This window comes from Schistocerca gregaria, chromosome 3 (assembly GCF_023897955.1).
Source record: "Schistocerca gregaria isolate iqSchGreg1 chromosome 3, iqSchGreg1.2, whole genome shotgun sequence".
In the NCBI taxonomy this organism is placed as follows: domain Eukaryota; kingdom Metazoa; phylum Arthropoda; class Insecta; order Orthoptera; family Acrididae; genus Schistocerca; species Schistocerca gregaria.
The window spans coordinates 723,550,342-723,558,834 of NC_064922.1; the positions used below are offsets into that span (position 1 = coordinate 723,550,342).

At 41.3% G+C, this 8,493-nt stretch overlaps 1 non-coding gene across 1 annotated transcript; it reads left to right on the forward strand.

The window, feature by feature from the left end:
• The first annotated feature begins 6,910 nt into the window (after positions 1–6,910).
• On the forward strand, positions 6,911–6,985 carry Trnas-uga (transfer RNA serine (anticodon UGA)). The gene has a single exon. It is a non-coding gene; the product is annotated as a tRNA-Ser (tRNA).
• The last annotated feature ends 1,508 nt before the right edge of the window (positions 6,986–8,493 follow it).

Here is an 8,493-nt window from a genome sequence, read left to right on the forward strand (position 1 = left end):
TTCGACGTGCGCCTCCCGAAGCTAGCGGCTTTTATACCTGCTTACTTTATCAATCATCGGAGTGTCTCCAGAACAATGCCAGTTACCGATCCGTCACAAAAACAAGCGAGGTCAAAGTGCTATCAGCTTACAGATGACATTGTCAAATCTCATATCGAGCGTCGCTGTAGAATGGTAATACTCTAGAGCAGTACTCAGGAGCACCCCAGGTGGGCAAACAGATGTAACTGCCCGTTATTGCGTCAGTCCACTTCACACAAGTGTCTGCGATATTGATTCACCAAGGCCAACATCGATTCATTCTCCCGTACCTCTCCATATATCAGGCTCTACTACAGTGTCTTTACTAATCTTTGCATTATCGGAATACTGAGATCTAATCGGGCATAAAATCTGGTTTCATTACAAGATTACAATGAAAACCTAAGCTATTGAGCAACACAGAACCCGTTCTTTTCTCAATCACCTATTTATCGAGACAGTATTAAGATGTCGCAATTAACCATTTCCTGTGCTAGTACGAACTCCTTGCCAGCATACCGATTTACTGGGTGCATAACAAAAGTGAACAGTGATCATTCTCTTCAATCTTCGACTAATTCGTTGTTCAGTTTTCTCCTTGAACTATATCTCTAACGACTATGTCTGCTGTAGTACTACGCAGTTAAACATGTGTAGGATACAGTGAAAAATATGAGAAAAGACAAGGCTTAAACCTTTCTCTCGTCAATGACTTGCCCGAGAGTTTCTCGGTAAATGTGTTTCACGCAACCCATTAAGAATGAACCGAAAGATAAATGCCGCATTGTTTGCAATTTGCCTGAAAATGGCTAAAAGTGATTATTTACAGAATTCTAAACCCAAGGCTCGCCCAAAATTATAAAAGTTCAATAGGGCTCTCGAAACCGAACTCTTTTCGTTATGAAAGTTATTGGGGATGATGAGTTGATTCAGTATCTTCAAAAAATCTGCTTGATTGCCACGATTTGAACAGTGCTTAAGGAAAGAAACATAAATTTTTTGCACTAACGAATATAGGTAAACATACATTTTAATCTACAGCATTTCTGCTCGGAAATTGTTACTACATAACCCACCCCTTTATTTTGCCCACGGTATACTCGATTCGAGTTCCTTGGACACCAGATATCTTTACATTAGTGTACAAGATGTAAAACCTTACAGATCTGCCGGAACAGATTCTGTGGAAAACTTACCTGAGGAAACGCTGTCCAACTTCCGTTTTGATGCTTCAGTAACATAAAACATTGAAAGATATGTAGGAGACATCATGGTGATGCACACGATAAAGAATTATTAAATATATTCTAATTAACAGATTAAAGGAAAGGAGAGAGTTTGCTAAGGTGACCTGTTTTGCTCATAGGAACACTGTGTTGGTGCGTCTGCGCATTTTTCAAGTAGTAACGGAAGAGTATGATCCAATTTCATGAGAGTAAGCAGTAAATTAATACTGTGTTTTATGGGAAGGCCGTTGTGATATGTATAAGGTCTAGAAAAAAAATCTCCAAATGTTCAGGGAGAATATCATTTTAATGGTGTAATGTAAATTATTTTTTCGTCACGGGTTGATGGATGTTTTGTGGGATTCTTTGTCAGGCAGAGAACGTGATGCAGTGAATGTGGTGGAGCCTAGAAAGCAGCGTAGACTATAGTACGAAGTGAGGTGTTAGCCTGTGCAACTAACGCCGTGTTGGAAGATGTGTGGCCGAAGAGGTTAGTGCGATAAAAGGAGACAATTTTTTAGGAATTTGTAGTGTGTAGATGAGAAGGGAAGTTAGTTCTGACTGAAGTTAAAGTGAGTGTTACTCCTACCCATTCTTGGATACGTAGGAAAGACAAATGCAACGAGGTAGAAACTGTTTCCAAAGTAACCATACTATTAGAATGAATTGCAATGATAGCAATGTTTTTTCATCTTTTGTAACTTATGTACAAGGGATCTGAAAAAGTTTAATATTTAATTTATAACTCACGAATGAACTCGGTTGAAATTCGAAAAAAAAATAGACAAAAAACGATACCACATATTATATTTTAAAAAGAACAAGCAATGAAAAATGAAGTAGGGATGATGCTTGTGTACGGCCATACAGATGGAAACGGTCGAGAGGCAGCAGGGCAGTATCAAAACAAGTACCCTCACAGACTACATCAATCAACATTTCAAGTTCTTTTTGAGCGTATGTGTGATCATGGATCCTTTCAGACCGACGAACGCACAGGGATGCGGTGGACTGTGCTTATACCAGATTTAGAGGATCAGTTATATCCTGCAGAAACCGGATAAGAAAAAAATACTTTTATACATTTGTATCTGCTTTCATTTACTTCTTTATTATAATTTGAGTGCATGTGCATCTCCATGTGACTGTACTATAGTGAACACATATTTTCGTACTTGTTTTTTCACCTTGATGTTTGATGTTCTTCTTTGCCTTTGGCTTGCAGCTTCCTTGATCAACACTTATGTGTTGACCTACAGGGTGTTGTTGTGGCTGAGCAGTGGTGCTGTGCCCTTAACTGCTGTTACATACACACTTCAAAAAAGCTTTGCGTCACCTCGGTTCCCAGAGTTCCGGAACCTGTACAGAGAATTGGAACAGAGATCAACACAAACATCATTTCTGCCCTTTTTATTGCTCATGTAAACCAAACACTGCATGTTGTACCATCATACAGCGAGACCTTCAGAGGTTGTGGTCCAGATTGCGGTACACACTGGTACCTCTAATATCCAGTAGCACGTCGTCTTGCATTGATGCATGCCTGTATTCCTCGTGACCTACTGTTCACAAGTTCATCAAGGCACTGTTGATCCAGATTGTCCCACTCCTCAACGGCGATTCGACGTAGTCACTCACAGTGGTTAGTGGGTCACGTCGTCCATAAACAGAACTTTTCAATCTATCGCAGGAATGTTCGATAGGGTTCATGTCTGGAGAACATGCTGGCCAGTCTAGCCGAGCGATGCCGTTACCCTGAATGAAGTCATTCACAAGATGTGCACGATGGGAGCGCGATTTGTCGTCCATGAAGACAGATGCTTCGCTAATGTGCTGTCGATATGGTTGCACTATCGGTCGGAGGATGGCATTCACGTATCATACAGCCGTTACAGCGCGATCCATGACCACCAGCGGCGTACGTTGGCCCCACATAATGCCACCCCAAAACATTAGGGAACCTCCACCTTGCTGCAAGGGAGAGCATAAGGGAACAATTGACAGAAATGGGGGAAAGAAATACAGTAGAAGAAGAATGGGTAGCTTTGAGGGATGAAGTAGAGAAGGCAGCAGAGAATCAAGTAGGTAAAAAGACGAGGGCTAGTAGAAATCCTTGGGGAACAGAAGAAATGTTGAATTTAATTGATGAAAGGAGAAAATATAAAAATGCAGTAAATGAAGCAGGCAAAAAGAAATACAAACGTCTCAAAAATGAGATTGACAGGAAGTGAAAAATGGCTAAGCAAGGATGGCTGGAGGACAAATGTAAGGATGTAGAGGCTTATCTCACTAACGGTAAGATAAATACTGCCTACAGGAAAATTAAAGAGACCTTTGGAGAAAAGAGAACCACTTGTCTGAATATCAAGAGCTCAGATGGAAACCCAGTTCTAAGCAAAGAAGGGAAAGCAGAAAGGTGGAAGGACTATATAGAGGGTCTATACAAGGGCGATGTACTTGAGGACAATATTATGGAAATGGAAGAGGATGTAGATGAAGATGAAATGGGAGATACGATACTGCGTGAAGAGTTTGACAGAGCAATTAAAGACCTGAGTCGAAACAAGGCCCCCGGAGTAGACAACATTCCATTGGAACTACTGACGGCCTTGGCAGAGCCAGTCCTGACAAAACTGTACCATCTGGTGAGCAAGATGTATGAAACAGGCGAAATACTCTCAGACTTCAGGAAGAATATAATAATTCCAATCCCAAAGAAATCAGGTGTTGACAGATGTGAAAATTACCGAACAATCAGTTTAATAAGCCACAGCTGCAAAATAATAACACGAATTCTTTACAGACGAATGGAAAAACTAGTAGAAGCCGACCTCGGGGAAGATCAGTTTGGATTCCGTAGAAATGTTGGAATACGTGAGGCAATACTGACCCTACGACTTATCTTAGAAGCTAGATTAAGGAAGGTCAAACCTACGTTTCTAGCATTTGTAGACTTAGAGAAATCTTTTGACAATGTTGACTGGAATACTCTCTTTCAAATTCTGAAGGTGGCAGGGGTAAAATACAGGGTTGTAGTCTCTCCCCGATGTCATTCAATCTGTATATTGAGCAAGCAGTGAAGGAAACAAAAGAAAAATTCGGAGTAGGTATTAAAATCCATGGAGAAGAAATAAAAACTTTGAGGTTCGCCGACGACATTGTAATTCTGTCAGAGACAGCAAAGGACTTGGAAGAGCAGTTGACGGATTGGATAGTGTCTTTAAAGGAGGATATAAGATGAACATCAACAAAAGCAAAATGAGGATAATGGAATTAAGTCGGGTGATGCTGAGGGAATTAGATTAGGAAATGAGACACTTAAAGTAGTAAAGGAGTTTTGCTATTTGGGGAGCAAAATAACTGATGATGGTCGAAGTAGAGAGGATATAAAATGTTGACTGGCAATGGCAAGGAAAGCGTTTCTGAAGAAGAGAAATTTGTTTACATCGAGTATAGATTTAAGTGTCAGGAAGTCATTTCTGAAAGTATTTGTATGGAGTGTAGCCATGTATGGAAGTGAAACATGGACGAAGTCGGTTGCGAATATATGTATGGTAAGACAGCACAGTGTGTATCATGCATTTCTCCAAGCATAAAAAAAATCATTACTGTTTCCCAGTCTCTGCAGCAACTAAGGGCTGGATGGTTAATCTGTTGCCAAATTGTGATTTAACAGTTACAGAGAAGTACCTACGACAAAATGCAAACCGCATTTCAAAATCAGACAGACAAAATTAGCTGTACATCTGAAGACAATACTTGAAATGGCGAGAATAGAGGGGAAGGCAGATTAATAGTTCTTCAAAGCAATGATCAAATAAGTCTTGCTGTTGCGTCTTTAATTATACATTGCCTAGTATTAACACCCGCAGGTCACCATTAGTTCTTACAACAGCATCTTCTCACGAGGAATATGCTGCAGAGCTACTGTAGGAGTACGCAAAGATTTAAGCGGACAGTACACATATTGTTAATTTTTTTCACGTGCTGTTCGAGAGTGGACTGTCTCTGATATCGGAGTTCGACTAGCGTATAGTATATCTCACACCCACATGGACACTGCACATTTGTGATCTTGTTCCCCTTAAATTACTTCGTAGTGTGCTGTGTCACCTACATTACGCATATACTGTCTGATCAGAGGCATCTAGACACATACTTGTGGACATTAATATTGTGTGTGTCTTCTAGTCGAAATGTGCACAGTATTTAAAAAAGAAAATCGTGACTGGAAGAGTTATGTCAGGTATGTAGAATTTGCGTCCGTTTGTCTGTCTCCCAGGTTTGCCTGTGTTTGACGGACATTTGCATTGTAATCACCGGACTGGTTTATCATCTCCGCGATAAATCGGGTTCCGTGGAAGAACGACAAGGTAATTACCGTCAAACTCTGTTGGGAAACTTTAGGGAACGCTCGTTCGAGGTAGAATGAGTGACAATTCTACAGCTACCATAATGTGTCTCACATAGAGGCCATAAGAATGAGAGAAGAGAGATGACTATCCGCTGTTCAATGTGCTTTTTGTATAGAAAAATCACTGGAATATGTACCAAGCACCCTCCATCCTTACAGTGATCTGCGATATACAGTGGATATCATAATTAAAGGCAAAACGCCTACAGTTGAAAGTACACGATACTAGAAGCACAAAACTCTCAGAAGGCACAGATTTTCAACTGAACCGTTAGCAAGATAATTGCGACTTTGTAGTTACCAGCTACCACTAACTTGATTCTGTGTTACCATCATCCCAGTTGAAAAAGCCAACAATACAGCACAAAATTAAGAAAAGTTATTAGAGATACTTCAACAGCAGTGCAGGTGTTTTGAATGAACAGGACAACAGTTATATAATTGTGATCATACTTAAAATTTTCATTCCGTGGGAACACATACGTGTATTTCGAGTTTTCACTACAGCAAGCTTCAAAATCCGGAGTACACATTCGTAAACTTCTGGTTACATCTTCAAAGCTATTTCTGTATTTCATATACAGTGTAAACAGTAGCTTATTTTACTTTGCCTCTGGACAACCTCACAATTATGTAATGCTTTGGCTGTATGTAACTTGACTGTTAGGAAACAGATGTTATAACATCCGTTTATTTGCGTTACTATTTTCAGTTAACAGTGATGAAGAAATACTTCGTGCGGGGGGAAGAGTAGAGTAATATCAGTCCTGAAACTTCCTGGCAGATTAAAAATTAATGCCGGACCGAGACTCGAACTCGGGCCCTTTGCCTTTCGTGGACAAGTGCTCTACCATCCGAGCTACCCAAGCACGACTCACGTCCCCGTCCTCAGAGGTTTAATTCCGCCAGTAGCTCGTCTCCTACCTTCCAAGCTTCACAAAATTTCTCCTGCATACCTTGCAGAACTAGCACTCTGAAAGAAATTACATTGCGGAGACATGGCTTATTCACAGCCTGAGGGATGTTTCCAAAATGAGATTTTCACTTTGCAGCGCAGTGTGCGCTGATATGAAACATCCTGTCAGATTAAAACTGCGTGCCAGACCGAGACTCGAACTCAGGACTTTTGCCTTTCGCGGGCAAGTGCTCTACCAACTGAGCTACCCAAGCACGAGAGCTTCTGTAAAGTTTGGAAGGTAGAGGACGAGGTACTGGCGGAATTAAAGCTGTGAGGACGGGTCGTGAGTCGTGCTTGGGTAGCTCAGTTGGTAGAGCACTTGCCCGTGAAAGGCAAAGGTCCCGAGTTCGAGTCTCGGTCCGGCACACAGTTTTAATCTGCCAGGAAGTTTCATATCAGCGCACATTCCGCTGAAGAGTGAAAATCTCATTCGGTAATATCAGTCCTGTTTTGGAAGAGAGCCACATGGTACCTGTAAGTGGCCAATTGTATCGTTTAACCATTAGCCATTGTTAACTATCTGATTACGTGCAAAAGACCTTGTGCAAAGGAAGGAGTTTCAAAATATGACAGATTGTCCTAGTAAATGTTAGAATGAATTTTGCAAATGAGCTGATAAAGTGCACAGTTCTGTGGATGAACGCCCGTGAACTCTGACAGTTCAGCATCTGACGACAAAACGTTCAAGCGAAGAAGTTGTTTCCCCAAACCTGAGCCGCTATGAGCACAGTTATCAGCTTCCCCAGTACGCAGAGGCGACGAATGCCTGTAAATGTTGCTTTGAAGAGTGCAGAACCATGTGCAAGAAGTGCAACCTGCTTTTTAAAATCCCGTGAACAAAAAATCTTAACATGCGCCATAAAATATTTTTTTCTTCTATTGGTTAAGACCCGAAGTACATATATGTTGCTTCAAGTATGTCAGAAAATATACAAAATATTAAACAAAATAATGTAATTTAGAATGTAACTATATGTAACAACAGTAAAACACAGGGTGAAAACATTTTTATTTACTTACTTTATCACCAAGACTTAGGACGATAAAGGAGGTGTTTAGAGTATCGCCCTTGTACCTTGATGTAGGCTTGTACCCGTACCGCAACGAGTTTCGAATCCTTTCAAACATCCTGGATCGTTTCGAAACTCTTGACTAGCAGTGACAAGTCTCTGCTCTAATTGTTCAACCGTGTTAAACGGAGTAGCCTGCACTACATCTTTAACACAGAAACCCATGTGTTTCAGATCAGGTGATCTTGGAATTCACGGTGGGATCACCCTCGCGTTGTCCATTTTTGGCTGTATCGGCGCGTTAGATATCGTCTGACCATAGGCGCTTCAGTCCGCAACCGTGCTGCTGCTGCTGTCGCAGGTTCGAATCCTGCCTCGGGCATGGACGCTTGTGATGTCCTTAGGTTAAGTTGGGTTTAAGTAGTTCTAAGTCTAGGGAACTGATGAGCTCAGATGTTAAGTCCCATAGTGCTTAGAGCCATTTTTTGACCATAGCAGCAAAATGTGCCGATGCTCCACCATGCATGTATCACATCCTCTGCCGTTGCATCCTCAAGCAAACCTCCAAGATCATGCTGCAGAAACCAAAGGTAATTCCGTTGCTTGAGTTTTTTGGTAACATCTTCATTCAAAAACGTCGCTGATGTGGCGACTCATGCACAGCACGCGTGTTGGAGCCTAGATGGCTCCAAACGTGGGAATTATGGTAATGAAACACGCTAACACTACTGAACCCTGCTTCATCAATGAATAAAATGTTATTATCAAACTTTGGGTTGCCCACAGCTCTTTATTGCAGCCGATCACAGAGCGTTAGTCTAACACCAGTGTCCACCTCAGTAAGACGCTGAACTCGTTGGAGGT